At 44.9% G+C, this 17,838-nt stretch overlaps 1 protein-coding gene and 1 pseudogene across 2 annotated transcripts in view; one reads left to right on the top strand and one right to left on the bottom strand.

Annotated features, from left to right (window-relative positions):
- LOC308655607 (uncharacterized protein) overlaps positions 1–17,838 on the top strand; it is an 801,622-nt gene that overhangs the window by 484,015 nt on the left and 299,769 nt on the right. The gene's annotated exons all lie outside the window — the stretch shown is intronic.
- LOC308640814 (olfactory receptor 2T29-like) lies at positions 6,900–7,978 on the bottom strand (annotated as a pseudogene). The gene has a single exon. The product of its transcript is annotated as an olfactory receptor 2T29-like (transcript).

Below are 17,838 nucleotides of genomic sequence, written 5' to 3' on the forward strand. Positions count from 1 at the left end.
CTTTTATGTTGTGTTATTTATTTTATATAAAATAAAGAAGCTTTAAATATATATTTAAATAAATGTAAATATGAACAACTGTCTGAGATAGTTATTGGTATGACCCTCACTATGCACAGCTTCCTGGAAAAGCTCTTATGAAAATTCAGCCCAGGCAGGGCTCCTCCTGGTCCATCTTCAAGCTCTGCCACTTGCACTCAATCTCAGGTGCAGAACAAGCATTCGGGAATCACTGCTATACATCAGAAAGGCTTTGGCTGTTTTGCCAACACCATCTGCTTTATTGACAGCCACATCAGTTTTCAGGAACACTGAGAGACAGAGAGTTAACAGAACCGCATGGAGAGGTCTCAGGGGCAGCTCACTGTTGCCTGCTTTGTCTTGATATTCAGCCACCTTTCTGTAGACGCTGAACACAAGTCAAGGGCTTGTTAACCTTGTCTGCACTTCTAGAGGTCATTTTCAATCTCTACAGGGGAAAACAGCATCCATAATATCTGAGGCAGGATTTTTATATAGTGACAAAATAAGTAAAAAGGGCAATGAACATAAAATGTGCCCCACCTTTCTTAAGGAAATCAATAGTGGATTCTTCCACATTTTCTATTAAGGAGATTAAACCTTTCCAATCTTCTGCCTCTGAAAGCTTAACTGTTAAATTTGATTCTCTCTCAGCCTGAGGGTCTGATGTCTCTTCTCTCTAGAAAGACTAACAGTAGCTAGAATACAAAGGTGTTTTTTTAAGAAAGGAAAGTTGAAGCACATTTTCTCCCTTGTAGTATTTCCTAAATCATATGTGATAGTCCACTTTTGACAGCCCCTGCTGGGAGGCACTGGAGCAGTGGACACACTAGACGGCTTCTGATGCTATAGCCCTAGGGTCCAGCATGACTGAGACCCACTGCAGAGGTGGACAGCAGGAGAGGTGCAGGCACAGCGACAGAGATGGTAGGTGGGTAGGGGGTAGTAGGTGGATGACAGACAGAGGAGAGAGACATGATAGACAGATAGACTTCCTGTCCTGGAAATCCTAACCTGTTGGCAGATGAAGGCTGAGCTCTTTGGAGAATTTGAGATCTTTCTCATGAACTGAAATCACACCTTCACTCCCGTCAACCTCTGTGGACAAAGTGGAGCAAGGAATGGACACAAACAGCTGCAGTGAAGACAGGGACAGAATTTTCTGAGAGGACAGAGGAGAGAGGGGGCAGTGAGGGAGAGGCTCTGCCACTGTTCCAGAGCCCAGAACCCCGAGAACAAACAGGACCAGGGACACAGTCTGCTCCAGATCCTGGGCCTGTCCCACCTGCTCTCTTACTTTTCTATAGGCACCTGCGTACATTTCATGAGAACAGCCTGATGCACTTTTAACTTGGGGAATTGGTGACAATTTTGGTAGACAAACACACAGCCACCTTATTAGCCAGCAGCACCCAGGAATTGCTGACCACTCTCTGCCTTCCCCAGAGCCTCTGAGGTCCTACTCTTCTTATTTCCTCCTAGTACAGACTGACAATCCAGGGTCTCAGGGTCTCTGCCTAACAACATACAAGTGATCCGAGGGAGGGCCGTGTCCCACCCCAGGGTGCAGCAGAGCACCTCACTGCCTCAGTGTCCTTGGAAAGCAGTGTTCTCCCTCTGCCATGGACAGCTCGGGTCTGGTTCACCCACTCTGTGTGTCATCAGGGAAAAATGAACATGCTCAAGACACTTGCTTCCAGCATTGCTGCAACCTCAGGAGTCAACTCCATGTGAAGCAAGGACAGCCTTTCTCCCTCTGCAAAGTTGTAGTCTTGGGACAACTAATGCAGCTTTCTACCATCTGAAGCATAAGAAGGAGTATATACTCCTATGTCCAAAAATAATCCAAAATAAAAACATATTTCTTAAGATGTTGCAGCAAATAAATTCTATACGAAAATTTGAAGATGAGAACACATTTCTATTTGTCAGAAAAACAGGTGATAGAGAAAGATGAGGAAATGCCGTGAGGACCTAACAGAGCACCTCAACAGCAGGTCAGCAAGCCCAGCACAGCCATGGCCCTGAGCTCCAGGGCCACCTGCCTGGCTCAACTCACCTCAGAGGAGGCTGCGCCTCACCCAGATGGCCAGGGAGTGTGGCCTGGCTAAGTCACCAGGAAGAGGAGGGTGGCGTCACTCCTGGTTTAGGATGCTCACAGGGGACTGGATGAGACATGTCTGTTCACAGATCCTCTGGGGCCTGGAGGACACTGCAGATAGAGCTAAGGAAGCAGCAGAGCTCTCTGGGGCACAGCTCTGGGTCATCCTCATCCTGTCCTGTCTCCCTCTTTGTTCAACTCCAGACTTCACCAATGTTAACAATCCTCTCCACTCTCACCCTGTCTACAACGCCTGACCAGTGACATGTAGGAGGTGTTAGTCTGATTGGTTTATCAACAACACCATGTGTGTGTGTGTGTGTGTGTGTGTGTGTGTGTGTGTGTGTGTGAAGAGCATCACCTCCTCAGTGTCCTGAAAGCCTGAAAGGAGTCCTCCTCACAGATCCACCTCACTGTCTTACCTGTCTGCTTGTGTTCCTTGTTTCCTGTCATTCACTGGCCATCTAGGTCATTGTCATTTAGAATTTAATTTTAGTCTATTTGTTTTCATTTCAACTACTGACATGAAAATTATTGAGAAGTCTCAAAACACAAACTGTTTAATTGACAATTTAAATGTTTACTGTAATATATTCATCCAGATAAAAATCACGCTTTAAATGTTAAGAGTGGGGCTGGGGATGTGGCTCAAGTGGTAGCGCGCTTGCCTGGCATGCGTGCGGCCCGGGTTCGATCCTCAGCACCACATACCAACAAAGATGTTGTGTCCGCCAAGAACTAAAAAAGAAAAATATTTAAAAAAATTCTCTCTCTCTCTCTCTCTCTCTCTCTCTCTCTCTCTCCCCTCTCTCACTCTGTCTTTAAAAAAAAAATGTTAAGAGTGGAGGTGTAGTTCAGGGATTATGGCTCCTGCTGAGCATGCATGAAGCCCTGAGTTCAATAACTAGCTATGCAGTAAAATGAAATAAATCCTATCCTGCTTACAAACTACAAATGTTTCAAACATCTGTTCAGTGTACTCCTGTTGTTGCAGCTACAGTGAAATAGAGAAAGACGAAGCAAGATCCTTCAACATCTATTTTTTAACAGTTCCCTCTCAAAATTTGCAGTGAAATCTTCTCAACTTTTTTTCTATTTATGTCTGAAACAATGCTTATTATTCACCCTGACATGGAGGTCTTGTGACAGCCTGCGTCCACACACACACACATTGGTGGTCAGGCTGCCTCCTGAGCTGTACCTACCTGTGACCTGCAGGGCTTCTGCCTGTAGATGGCTCATCCTGCCTCCTTGTTCCCCTGGTTTCCTGTTACACTGTAGGTTTCAGCCCTGGGGTCCCCTCAAGTGTGTGAGAAACTAAGAAGCTGGGACTTTTCTCCCTGTCTGGAGATTGTCCGTGGCAGCTGAAGCACCTGGGCACAACAGGAACCACGTTGGCTCCAGGCTCCAGCATCCAAAAGGCATTTTGTGTTCCAGCAGCACTGCAGGACATGGGCACTTGGGTTGCTATGGCGTCCTGCCTGTGGCTGGGCATAGACTCAGTAGAGAGCACACAGCAGATGCAGAGGGAGGAATGGGGTCCTTAGCTGACAATCTCCCTTCTGCTCCACCAGCCTCACTTAGGTCATGGCCACTTTGTATCCAACTCCTTGCATGAAGTCTCTTCAGCTTGAAATTTGGGATGTTTTCTTTTATTAAACTGATTTAATGTGGTTACTATGTATCAGGTGATTTAAACAAGAATGTGGTCATTTCCTAAAGGTGCAGTTTTTCCATGCTCAAATCCATCGATTATAAACTGAGCTGAAATAAAAATGCTTATGCAAAAATCACTCTCTTAAAGACATCAACCAGATGACTTAAAGACATCAACCAGTTGCACAGTTTATTTTGTAAAGTAATTCCTTGCAGGGAATAGTCATCCAAACATTTTGATATATAACAATATGTTGCTTTCTGTTAACCTCCAAATCATGCTTCAACATCCAGCTGGAATATGGTATTTCTACACCAGCCTGGAGTATGATATTTTTCCACCTTAGTAAATTTGTTAGAGTCATATTTGACTTGCATTTCTCGCTTACTAATATATCTATATGATTTCTCATGTTTTTCCATATAACTAGCACTTTATGGAATGACTATGTTTTTGCACTTTTTTTATAGTGAAATCTTTTCTTCATAAATATACAGTGATATACAATGGTTTATATATTCAAAACAGTAACTGAGTAGTATGGACTTCAACATTTAATTTCAGTGGTTATTTTCATCAGAATTTTCTAAAGTATTGTGTTTATTTTCACAAATTTAATGAGTTCTTTCAATGTGTTTCTGTTGGGAAAATCTTTGTACATTTTGGGATCGTCTAAAACATCCCCTTTCAAATTTCTATTGAATGAGGTTCAGGTTTTTTGTTTTTTGTGTTTTTTTTTTGTTTGTTTGTTTTGTTTTTTGCTTTTGTACACTTAACTGCTGAGACACCAATAATTTATTTGGGTTGCATTATGTTGGGGATTGTTGGCATGGCCCCTTTCACATAGCTATGAACTTCCAAAGTTAAATATGCTTTTTTATAACTCATTCATTCAAAAAAATTTGGTCAATAACTTATAGCTATTTATTCCAATGCAGTATATTCCAGCCACTAGATTCGGTTTACTTAGTGAAAAGAAGACTATGCTCGCCCATCCAATAGCAAATACAGGCAATAGACTGAGGGATATGTAATGTAATTTCAGGGGTTCATAACTATAGTAAATGGCATTGTTTACAGTAATAAAAAGTAGTGTCCTAAAAACTATAAGGATGCCCTTAATTCTCCAAATAGCCAAAGCAGCCTTGATGAGAAGAACAGGGCTGGAGCCCCCAGAATGCTCTATTTCAAGTGATTTTTACTACAATAATAAAACCACAGCACTGTCCTAAGTACAGAAGTGTGTATCAATGGAATTAAGAGCCCCCAAACAAACCCACTCATGGTAGGCTATCAGTCGTTGATGAGGGTCCCATGGATGAGGAGTGGGATAGAAGAGTCTGTTCAGTGAATGGCTCAGCAGAAGCTGCACATCTTCCTCAGGAGAACAGAACTAAGTCCTTCTTATTCCACAAACACAATTTAAATCAAGTAGAATAAGGCTTAGGTGTAAAACATGAAATTTTAATCTTTAAATAAATAAATAAATAAATAACAAAAGGAAACAGTCCTTCACATTGGTCTTGACAATGATATTCTGGACAACACCAGAACACACAATCTGCAACATGTAAAAATTAAAATGAATGAATACAAGATTCTAGAAAGTTTCTGCACAGCAAAGAAAGACATCAACCAGATGCACAGACAGCCTACCCAACAGAAAACAATATTGGCCAACTGTATACCACATGAGGGGTTAAAATCCACACTACAAGAGCAACTCAAGCAACATGACAGCAAAACTCAAATAATTCAATTAAAAAAATAGACATTTTTCTGAATTGGACGGACAAGTGGCCAAAGGTTTATGGAAAGCTGCTGAGCATCATGGATCATCAGGAAGAGGTGATTAAAACCATCTTGAGATACCAGTTCACACACATCAGGGTAGTTATTGACAAAACCACAAAGTCTAGCATTGCAGAACATGTGGAGAACACAGAATGCTTGCACCCTGTGGAGGAATCATTTATTCTGGCAGCTACAATTGGAAGCAGCCTGATCCCTCAACATCTACTAAAATGGGACTGCTAAGGGACTTGGTGATTCCATTTCTGGGTCTGTATCCAAAGGTAGTGAAATAAGCTCCTCAAGAACATGTTCTCCATGTTTATTGTGCTGGTGCCCAGAGGAGGCAAGACATGGAAGCCAACTTCTTGTCTGGCAGAGGTGGATAGATGAGGAAGACGTGGCATGTAGCTGTCTATATCTACAGGCATATAGACATATAGAATGGGTGTCACTCAGTCCGCAGAAGGAGATACTGCCACTGAGATCCCATGGGTGGAGAACTCCAGGCCAAGTAAATGAAGGCAGACACAGAAAGACCAGCTGTGCATGGCCTCAGGTCTCCGTGGAATCTAAGTTGGAGGGACTACTTAAGATGCAGAGAGTAGGTGGTGGTCGCCAAGGGCTCGGGTGGTAGGGACATATTGACAGGGAGGACAAGTTTTCAATTACAATGCAAATACATCTGGAATTATAAAACATAGCACAACGACTTTGGTTAAGAGTACCATGTGGTATGTGTGAAATTTTTCATGAGAGCACATTTTAACTGTGATCAGTGCAAAGAAAAAAGAGAGCAAATCTGATAGTAAAGTTGTGAGGTAATGAATGTGTTAGTTCACTCACTCTAGTAATCACATTCAGCATATCGAATGCTACAACTTTACATTGTATACCTACATATATACAAGTTTTTCTCTTCATTCATACCTCTCTATATTTGATAGGAATCAGTGGACTATAGCTAAACAGAATGAATCTTTGGTTATTTAACTCTTAGATGGTTATATAACTATTTATTTATACAGCATTTCAAATTTTCAGAGAATTAGCAGGATAAAGATTACTTCTACTAATTCCCATGTACCCTTAACGTCTACACACCTATGAGGAACCCTGAAACTCCTTTGGCTTCACAAAACTTTTTCCTGTTTGCATCTCATCAGATGAACACTCATGACCACATCCTCTAAATATCCACTGTGTATTTTGTAATGATTTGAATATCTTCCCCTAGAAGGAGAAAGTCCTTGTCAACTTAGGTATATAAGGTGGATCCAGGGGAGCTGCATGAGGACTCTGAATGCACAAGCAGTAGACTGGGGAGGCTCACCCCTGAGAGGAGCATAGGGGTGCAGCACTGTGGAGTAGGAGCCCAGGAGATGGCACCAGGAGATCTTCATCATCTGACATGGAGAGAAGGAGAAACCATGGAACTCAAATCCCCTACTTTACTGTTTCCTGAAAGACAGGTCCCACACTCAACATTTTCCTCAGAGCCCCAGTGACATCCTTGTTCCTGAAACTGTAGATTAAGAGGTTCAGCACAGGGGTGAGAATGGTGTAAAACACAGACACCACCATGTCCTTCTGAGGGGTGTGGTAGGAGCTGGGGAGCATGTAGGTGTAGACGGCAGCACCATAGAAGAGTGTGACCACCATCATGTGTGAGGAGCAGGTGGCCAGGGCCTTCCTCCTGCCCTCTGCTGAGTTCATCCTGTGGATGGTGAGGAGGATGCAGGAATAGGAGCCTGAAATGACTGTCACAGGGATGAGGAGCATGAGGACACAGCACAGGTACATGAGCATCTCATAGAGCAAGGTGTCTGAGCAGGAGAGCTTCATCACAGCAGGGACTTCACAGAAGAAGTGCTGGATCTCCCGGGATCTGCAGAATGGGAAGGTCATGGTGACAGGAGTCAGCATGAAGCCATCCACTGATCCCAGGAACCAGCAGCCAGATGCCAGGAGGAGACACACCTATGGTTAATGAGGACTGGATAGCGAAGTGGATGGCAGATGGCTATGTAATGGTCATAGGCCATGGCTGCCAGAAGGAAATATTCTGAACCACCAAGTGTCAAGTAGAGGAACATCTGTATCCCACATTCAGGGACTGAGATGGTACTCACACCTAGCACCTGGTCCAGGAGCATCTTGGGCACAGTGATGGAGATGGACATCATGTCCATGAGGGACAGCTGGCTGATGAAGAAGTACATGGGGGTGTGGAGTTTGGCACTGGAGTGTATCAGAATGATTAGGACAGCATTTCCAGACAAGGCCATCAGGAAAACCAGAAAGATGACCACACAAAGCAGAGCTGGGTGTTGAGATTGACTGAAGAGTCCCACCAGGATGAAATCTGCCCACCCTGTGTGGTTGGTCATCCAGGTGGTGATGTCCATGAGGCTCCACCTTGGCCACCAAGAAAGCTTTGAGTTAATGTTGTACAGAGGGCTGAAGTGACTTCTTAGCTGTCACACACCTATGCACCAGCCTGATTGTGCCAACCAGAGGATGTTCCAGAGCCTGTAGATCCTAGGAATTCAGATGACCTGTAGTAAACAATATTTTTTAAAAAGTATCTAGAAGCTCACCTGTGGGTGAAGTGAGTTGATAACTTGTAGTGAGGTTTCAACAGTTCAAGTTCATGAGCTTCCTGAAAAAAGGAGTTTGTCAATGACAAGTGCATATCTTCGGAATCATTGCTCAAAAAAGTAGGGGACATTTGCAAACAAGGGGAATCACTAATTCCTGAGTTTAAATTATCCAAGTGTGAAATAAGTGTTAATATTTCTGGTTTAACAATCTGGTTTTAGCTGGCATCTAAGGACTCTCCGATCTATATGGTATATTCAAAATGTTTAAAAAGTTGCTGAGACACAATTTGTGGAATGCACATTTAACATTTGAACCCCCCAAGCCTATTGGACCAGGACATGCCAGGAGGTTCTGTGAGTCTGGGATTACTCTGCTGTTCTCTCCAGCACACTGCATTCTACACACAGGACTAAACCTTTTGAGACCTGAGGGGCACCCACCCATAAACATCCAAGGTCATGACTGGTTTCCAACCTTGACTCTTGCTACCTCTGACCTCCCCTTCCTTGTCCACTCTGCCTGAGAGATGATGAGAATGACACCTGACACCAGGTGTGGTGAGGATGAAGTGAGGCAAAGAAATGAAAATTCCCTGAATTCTGACTTTGACAAATGAAGAAACAGGCATGCTGTTGATTGACATCTGCACTACCCACTCTTCAGAACCTGTCCTGGACCTGGCGGTCACTGCTGTTGTACTGTGAGAATCCACACTTCATTTCTCCAATTTGGGTACCTATTTATATAACCAATACTTGATTTTTAAGATTGCATGAGAAAAGACATGCAAGTAAAGCTTACAATCAACTTTAAAGGAAAGTATTTAGATTTGACAATTTTTATGTTGTTATTTATATAAAATGAATAAACTCTAAATATATATTTAAATAAAGGCAAATATAAACAATGGTCTGAGATAGTTATCAGTTTGACGTGACTAAACACAGCTTTGTGGAAAGGCTCATGTGCTTCAGCACAGCCAGGGCTCCTCCTGTTTTATCTTCAAGCTCTGTCATTTGCACTCAATCTCAGGTGGAGAACAAGCATTCAAGGATTACTGCTATTCACCAGAAAGACTTTGGCTATTTTGCCAACACCATCTGCTTTCCCAATAGCCACAATCAATTTTCATGGAGAGAGTGAGTTAACAAAACCACACAGACAGGTCTCTGAGGTAGGTCACATCTGTGTGCTCTGTCTTGATGCTCTGCCACCTCTCTGTAGATGCTAGACACTGTTAAAGGGCTTGTTAACCTGGCCTGCATTTCCGGGGTCATTCTACTTCTCTACAAGGAAAACACCACCCAAAATATTTGAGGCAGGATTTTTACATAGCGACAAAATAAATAAAAAGGGCAATGAACATTTCCACCTTTCTTAAGGAAATCAATAATGGCTTCTTCCATGTTTTCTATTAAAGAGATTAAATCTTTCCAATCTTCTGTCTTTGAAAGCTTAACTGTTAATTTTGATTCTTTATCAGCCTGAGGTTCTGATGTCTCTTCTCTCTAGAAAGACTAGCAGTAGCTACAATTCAGAGGTACTTTTATTTTAAGAAAGGAAAGTTGAAGCACATTTTCTCCCTTGTAGTATTTCCTAAACCAGATGTGATAGTCCACTTTTGACAGCCCCTGCTGGGAGGCACTGAAGCAGTGGACACACTAGACGGCTTCTGATGCTATAGCCTTAGGGTGCAGCATGACTGAGACCCACTGCAAAGGTGGAAAGCAGGAGAGGTGCAGGCCCAGGGACAGAGATGGTAGATGGGTAGGGGTAGTAGGTGGATGATAGACAGAGGAGAGAGACATGATAGACAGATAGACTTTCTGTCCATGAAATCCTAACGTGTTGGCAGATGAAGGCTGAGCTCTTTGGAGAATTTGAGATCTTTCCCATGAACTGCAATCACACCTTGTGTCCTGTCAAACTCTGTGGACAAAGTGGAGCAAGGAATGGACACAAACAGCTGCAGTGAAGACAGGGGCAGAATTTTCTGAGAGGACAGAGGAGAGAGGGGACAGTGAGGGAGAGGCTCTGCTACTGTTCCAGAGCCCAGAACCCCGAGAACACACAGGACCAGGGACCTAGTCTGCTCCATATCCTGGGCCTGTCCCACCTGCTGTCTTACTCTTCTCTAGGCACCTGCATACATTTCAATGGGAACAGCCTGGTGCATGTTTAACTTGGGGAATTGGTGACAATTTTGGTAGACAAACACACAGCCACCTTATTAGCCAGCAGCACCCAGCAATTGCTGACCACGCTCTGCCTTCCCCAGAGCCTCTGAGGTCCTACTCTTCTTATTTCCTCCTAGTACAGACTGACAATCCAGGGTCTCAGGGTCTCTGCCTAACAACATACAAGTGATCCGAGGGAGGGCCGTGTCCCACCCCAGGGTGCAGCAGAGCACCTCACTGCCTCAGTGCCCATGGAAAACAGGGTCCTCCCTCTGCCACCGACAGCTTGGGTCTGGTCAACTCACCGTGTGTGTGTCATCAGGGAAAAATGAAGATGCTCAGGACACTTGCTTCCATCATTACTGTGACCTCAGGAGTTACCTCCACCTGCAGCAAGGACAGCCCTTCTCCCTCTGCAAAGTTGCAGTCTCAGGACAAGTAATGCAGCTTCCTACCACCATCTGAAGCATAAGAACGAATATATAACATTATATGTCCATAAATAATTGGAAATAAAAACTCAATATTTAAGATGTTACAGTAAATAAATGTGTATGAAAGTTTTGTGGTGAAAACATTTTTTCCAGAAAAACAGGTGATAGAGAAAGATGAGGAAATGCCGTGAGGACCTAACAGAGCACCTCAACAGCAGGTCAGCAAGCCCAGCACAGCCATGGCCCTGAGCTCCAGGGCCACCTGCCTGGCTCAACTCACCTCAGAGGAGGCTGCGCCTCACCCAGATGGCCAGGGAGTGTGGCCTGGCTAAGTCACCAGGAAGAGGAGGGTGGCGTCACCCCTGGTTTAGGATGCTCACAGGGGACTGGATGAGACATGTCTGTTCACAGATCCTCTGGGGCCTGGAGGACACTGCAGATAGAGCTAAGGAAGCAGCAGAGCTCTCTGGGGCACAGCTCTGGGTCATCCTCATCCTGTCCTGTCTCCCTCTTTGTTCAACTCCAGGCTTCACCAATGTTAACAATCCTCTCCACTCTCACCCTGTCTACAACGCCTGACCAGTGACATGTAGGAGGAGTTAGTCTGGATTGGTTTATCAACCACACCGTTTGTGTGTGTGTGTGTGTGTGTGTGTGTGTGTACTTGTGTGATCTTCAGGTGTATTCTGTGAGACACTATCACTCATGGGGATGTAACCTGAAGCTCAGAGTTCAATTGATGTGTCAAAACCATCACCCTGGTCAGTGCCATGGGTCCCCCTCTGAACTTCCCCCCACTCTATTACCTCGCTACTTGTGCTCCTTGTTTCATGTCGTTCACTGGCCTTCTAGGTCACTCTTCTTTAGAACTCAATTTTAATCTTTTTTAAATTTTAATTACTGACATGCAAATTATTGAAAAGTCTCAAAGCACAAACTGGTTTAATGAGAATTTAAATAGTCACCTAGATAAAAATTGTGCTTTAAATGTTAAATCCCTAGAATGGACATGTAGCTCAGTGGTAGAGCTCCTGCCTAGCATGCCTGACGTACTGAGTTCAATGCAGTAAAATAAAATAAAGTCTTATCCTGCCTACAAACTGAAGGTGTTTCAAGCATCTGTTGAGTGTACACCATGTCGTAGCAGCTGAGATAAAACAGGAAGTCAGAAGCAGAACCACCATCTTGGACTTTGCCACCAATTCCCTCTCAGCTTTGCCCCTGTGTACATTCTGGAGCCATGTTAGTCATTTCCCCTGAGCTGGAGGTTTTGTGATGGCCTTGTTCTACCACACTGTCTTTTGGTCAGGCTGCTTCCTGCAGCCACCTGACCTGCAGGGCTTCAGCCTGCAGATGGCCTGTCCTGCCTCCTGGGTCACCTGGTTTCCTGTAAGGCTGTGAGTTACAGCCTAAGGACCATTGTGGAATGGGTGGAATAAACAAGCTGGGTCTTTTCTCCTGTTTCTGGAGGTGGTCACTAGCAGCTGGAGCATCTGGAGGCAACAGGGGCCCTTTGGACTTTGGGCTCCACAGAACACTGTGGACTCTGTCTCTGTGTGATTATTTTGTGCAGCCCACTTCACCCAGTTCACCTGAGTGTTTAGTCGTGGAACGCAACATGTGTGTTCATCAACAATAGAAGGTATTAATAAATAGCGAAGTGGTTAGGCAATTTAATCCTACACATAAAAGCCAACAAGTCCATGAAACAGGGATCAACTGCAAAAAAGCCAGAGCAGAGCTAGGGAAAGCAGATCCCAATGGACCACACACAGTGGCCGTGGACTCCCACCTACTTGATTGACATGGGGTTGGTGCCTAAGGTCAGGTATTCCAGGGCAGAGGGGGCTCAGGCCTCCTGGGCAGCTGCCCCACTTCCTCCTCAGGGATCCTGACTGGGAAGATTCTCTTCCTAGTGTTAAAAGTAATGTGAAGGAAGTGGGAGGCTCAGGCAGACACTCAGTCACAAGGCTCTTCATTAGTCAAATGTCAGTGGTTGGAACTCAGAGAGTGGCTGGGAATCCTCCCATCTCCCATCTCCATCTAAATACTAGGGTCCCAACTTCAATAAAGACTTCAGTTTTCCTTTTCATGCTGTTTTCCGCAATGGCAGAGGGATAAACGAAGGGCTCATTAAAAAAACAAGAAAACAGCCAGACATGTGGTGCTGCCCACCCTTGCCTTCTGGTTTACTTGGGTCCTGCTTAAGTTCATGCCTTTCTGTATTGCTCCTGCTCAGATATGAACTCCAGGAAAGTATCTGTCCTGCCAGGTGAAGGAGGAAGGAAGGGCCCAGCTTCAGTGAGAGGCTGAGCCTGGATTAGCCCTCTTCAAACAAGTCTTAAGGCCTCAGAAAGAGTTTCTGTATCTCCCTCCTCACAGGGGGCCTCATGAGAAAGCAGCCACCACCATTGGAGGGCGTTGAGCATACTGAGCTTCTGAAGGCAGGGCAGGTTGGACCTGCTCATCTCCTGTATCAAACAGGGGGTAAACCCCGATGCTCCACTCCCACGGCTTCCCCAAGTCAGGGCAAGTGCAGCTGAGCTTTCCACTCAAGCACAAAGTGCAGGTAGAATGCTGAGGAAAACGAGGTGGAACTCATGTCAGCCTCCCCTAGGGCACTGTTGGCATGGAGCACTAGCTATAGCAATGAGTTCCACTGGGCTCCTTATCATGCTCTGGGTCCCCACTGTGCCCAAAGCGGGTTCCTGACTTCTTCTCTGCAGGTGGAGTGCTTGGTATTTCAGTAGGTATAGAGTTTAGGATGTGACTTTCACAGCACGCACATGGTGAAGCCAGAATTCACGAAGGGCCAGGCCTTCCCAAATTATCACAGGCCCTGGGGTCCATCACGGTATAAATACTGCAATAGTAAGTGACAAAATGTGTTTCTAAACATGAGATGCTTCTCCAAAAAAAGGCTTCTCTGCTGCCTACTTGAGGCAGCGACCCTTGGCACACCTCCAGGCAGGCTGCAGTTTCCCTCATGTCCTGGTGATGACAGTGGGAACCATCACTCTGAGAACCTGCTGTTCTCTTTACTTAAGCCAGGAAAATGAAATAGCCTGTTTCTTCACCTCCTCCCAGTGAGCAAGTCCTTTAGCCTGTCTAGACCAGGTGTCCTCGATTGAGCCTCTGGGTCACACCCTCTGGACTCCACACCATGCAGCGTGGTGCTGGCTGCTGCGCCAGGTTAGGAGGCCTCACCAGAGCCCAGCTCCAGGCGAACAGCAGGTCCTTGGATTGAGCCTGTGACCCTCTTCTCCAGAAGGCCTCAGTGTCCTGTGGTGGTCTAGGTTGTGTGGTTTCTGGCCCACATGTCTTCACCTGCTCCTCCCTCCTAGAGGAGTGAAGTTTGGTTCAAGGTCAGAAATCAGTGCCTGCTGGAGATGTCATCCATTTGGGCAGCCCCAGTGTACTGTGTCTTAGAGAAAAGGTTCTCCCACACCTTGAGTTTAGTGAGACCCCACGCGGTCCCCCATCTTTAACCATCATGGGTGCTGCAGGTGCAAATCTTTGCAGAACCCCAGCCTTCAGTGAATTCTGAAGCTGAGTTCTTAAAGCCAAGGCTCATCCCTGTCCCACTCCCCAGCCAGCTTCACAGGAGCACGATCCATGGACTAACATCTTGGGGGAGTCACAGGCAGATGTTGAAATTCTCCTCTAGTAGAGAGGAAATACCACTTAAAGCCTTGGTGTCAAGTCATATCCTCAGTCTCTTTGTACTAGCAAAAACCATGGGTTTCCCCCCAGGATGGTCTCAGAGTTAACATCTCAGATTCTCAAAGTAGGTAACACAGGGGACAGTGGCCTGACTCAGAGTTCCACCTTACTCTCTTATCCCCAGAAATTCTGGCACCTTGACGCCATGTTTCTACAAAGTCTTGCTAACTGAGCTCTGTATTTTTAGAATATACCTAAACACAAGCCCATCTTTATTAAACCCATCAGGACACAGCTCTATCTCTTCCATATGAACTGAAGGCCTCCAGAAATGTAAATAAATCTAGATAAATAAACAACTTCTGTTGTTTCAAGCAAACTCATTTGTGGTGATTTGTTATGAACCAGCACCTGACCCCAGCCTCAGATACTAAGATGACAGATGGAGACGGTTTGTTTGGAATGCAAACCTTTATCACAGTGGACAAGAGCTCAAGGGCAATCGTGTCCTGCTTCATAAGGAACACAGTCCTCAGCACTCAGAAGGGAGTGTGTGTCTCCTTAGCAGGTCAGTGCCCTCCGCATCACATTCTTGAGATCTGGCCATTGAGAGAGAGGATGTGGCTAGCAAAGGCCCGCCATGGACAACCCAGGATGCAGCCGTTCACCAGTTTGCAACTCTTCCTACCCAGAGAGCTAGGAAAACATGTCTTCTGTCCTGTTTTATAATTCTCTCCATGGCAAAGAAATGCCATTGGTTTATTTTACAAGAATATGAATGCCTGCCTGTGTGAAGGCATTCAGAGAGTAAGGGAGCATTGTAGGACACTGCCAGTGCTCTCCTCTGACCACCCAGCTGAGGGAAACCATTGCCAACAAGTGCAGTGCAGATGACATCTGACGAGTTGAGGGGATCCTCTCCATGTCGCTTTCCAGCTTTGCAGACTTGGGTGAGATTGACCTTCCTGTTCCCAGTGCCCAGGTGTTAGGGAGCAGGAATAAGAGGGTTCCCCCAGAGAGTGTTATGAGGTTAGCTGATGCAGTCATGCCACCAGCACAGAAAGACTCCACGGGCTCTATGCCCTCCCACAGCGACTGTACAGGCATGAAGTCTGCCCAGATGGTTCAGTGCACAGTCCCTTAATAGGAAATGTCTGGACTTGAGGTCTGCAAGTCTGCAGAAGGTGCTCCTGACACCCCATCTGCTTTGGCCTCTGCAGGGTCACGTTTTGCTACCTCCTCTCTGCCCACCTGCAGGTCCACAGCAGGACTCTGAACATTCACCCTCCCGTTCCCTCCTCTTCCCTGTACCCAGCTGGGTGCCACACCTGCATGTTCAGACAGAGGCATCTTCCGCTCTGGGAAGCCATGCCTGAGGCATTTGTACTAAGTGTCCCACTCACTGTGTGTGACTTTGGTCATGCGCGTCATCATGGGAGGGTAAGCCCCTGAAGACACTGGGCTTATTTCATAATCTTCTTCTTTATTCCTCTTTCATATTCCTCCTCCTTAGCACAGCACTGAGGAAGGACTTTGGGTCAACACTCTTTTGTGCCTTAGTCTGGGAAGTCACATTTGTTTGAAAAGTTGGAATCATGAAGAAGACAATCACTAATGTCAGAGGAGTAAATTACTTTTTAAAAAAGTATTAATCTTAATAACATAAATTCAGAGGAGAGAAAAGGGATAGAGCCTCCTGCTCAGAACTATACAGTGGAGAAAGGAATAGACATTTAACAGGAAATGATGAGCTGGGATTAGAGAAGCAAAAATTATAGTAATACAGAGTTTTTGAAAATGAAAATGTGGAAGATAAAACAGAAAAAGAATGTAGTTCTTCATATTTATATGTTGGGAACAATTAATTTATGAGTGATAGTTTCACAATTGATTCATTTCTAAGCCTTTTGCTAAGATTTAGATCAAGATATTCCATCAACAATAGTGTCCTAAGGCCTCTTTTGAACCAATCTTATTAAGTAAAAGGTGTTGGCAGTAAAGGTCCCCTATGTAAGGTATGACAGGTGACATCGATATGCACATGCATTGTGAAATGATTGCCCTAATTAAGCTAATTAGCATTTATCAACTCACATATTTATCATATTTGGTGTGTAGTTACTGATGTACTCTCTTACAGAATTCCAAGTATACAGTGCTTTATAGTTAAATAGAGTCCTTCAATGAGTGGCCTTGATGCCTCTCTTGAACTGACCCATTGTTAAAATATTTTCCCAAGAGTCACTTTGACCTGCTGGCCATGGCCATTCCAGAAGAGGCCCTGAGGAGAAGTAGAATTCTGTTTCTAGAACCTTGAACAGGAAACCTGTTTGCCAAAACATCACAACCCCTCCTTGATCCCAGGGAAGCTCCCAGGACTCCTCTGCATTGTTACTAGGATCACAAATACATATATGTAAAAGTTAATTGCATAGAGAGGCCTCATGACAAAGTCCCTTAGGGATGACCTAGTAGAATGGGAGAAGTGGACAGAAGGAGAAACGCGGTGCTTTTGAAGATATTACTTATTAAAAAATAATTACAAGCCACACACCCAGAGATGCTAATGTAAGTTAAATAATAATGGAAAGGTGGTCAATGGGGAAGAAGTCAGAAAGAAGGAATTGGTCTGGGTGTTCTGTTGTCCAGTAGAGTGACAATAGATAATGATGAAGTACATGGTAGTTTTAAAAAGCTAGCAGAAAGGTTTTTGTATGTTTTCACCAAGAAGAAATACTATTTGAAGAGAGATGAATGTTAACCCAATTTGAACACTAAACACTGCATATGTGTATCAAAACTTCACATGGCACCCCATAGATAAGTAGAATTTTGTGTTGATTTTAAGAAATGTTCTTAGTACATAGGTGGCCGAAGAATTGGTTTTGTATCTTCACTGTGTTTAAAATTTCTTACAATTTTTAAAATAAATCCTCTGTGTCTCCATACCTCTGGGGTCGCAGGGCAGCAGGAGTCTCTTCAGGGTCCCTGATTCCTCAGGATTACCAGGAGAGGGGCCTGGACTGGGAAACTGGGCCCTTCCTGACAGTGTCCCCAGAAGGACACGTGGTCCAGGGACCCTGAGAGAGTGTCCTGTTTTGCAGAGGGCTTGTTCCCCAGCTCCTGCACCTGGATGGTGGTGCTGGTCGTGCTCGTCTCTGTCCTGGTCCTCGCTGCAGCCATCTGTGCTGTGTTCCTGCTTGCTAGGAAAGACAAAGGTGAATGGGGACAGACCGAAGGACTGCTGTGGAAGGTTTGCAAGAAAGTCAGGAGTGGATGAGGGGCAGTCTTCAGAATTAAAACTGAGAAAAAATAACCTGAACAGGAAACAGAATTCACCTTCACCTACTGGCCTGCGTCTTTCTCAGATGACAGGTTTCCTGGTTGAGG

Source organism: Spermophilus citellus (assembly GCF_964194105.1).
Source record: "Spermophilus citellus genome assembly, chromosome: 1".
NCBI classification, from domain to species: domain Eukaryota; kingdom Metazoa; phylum Chordata; class Mammalia; order Rodentia; family Sciuridae; genus Spermophilus; species Spermophilus citellus.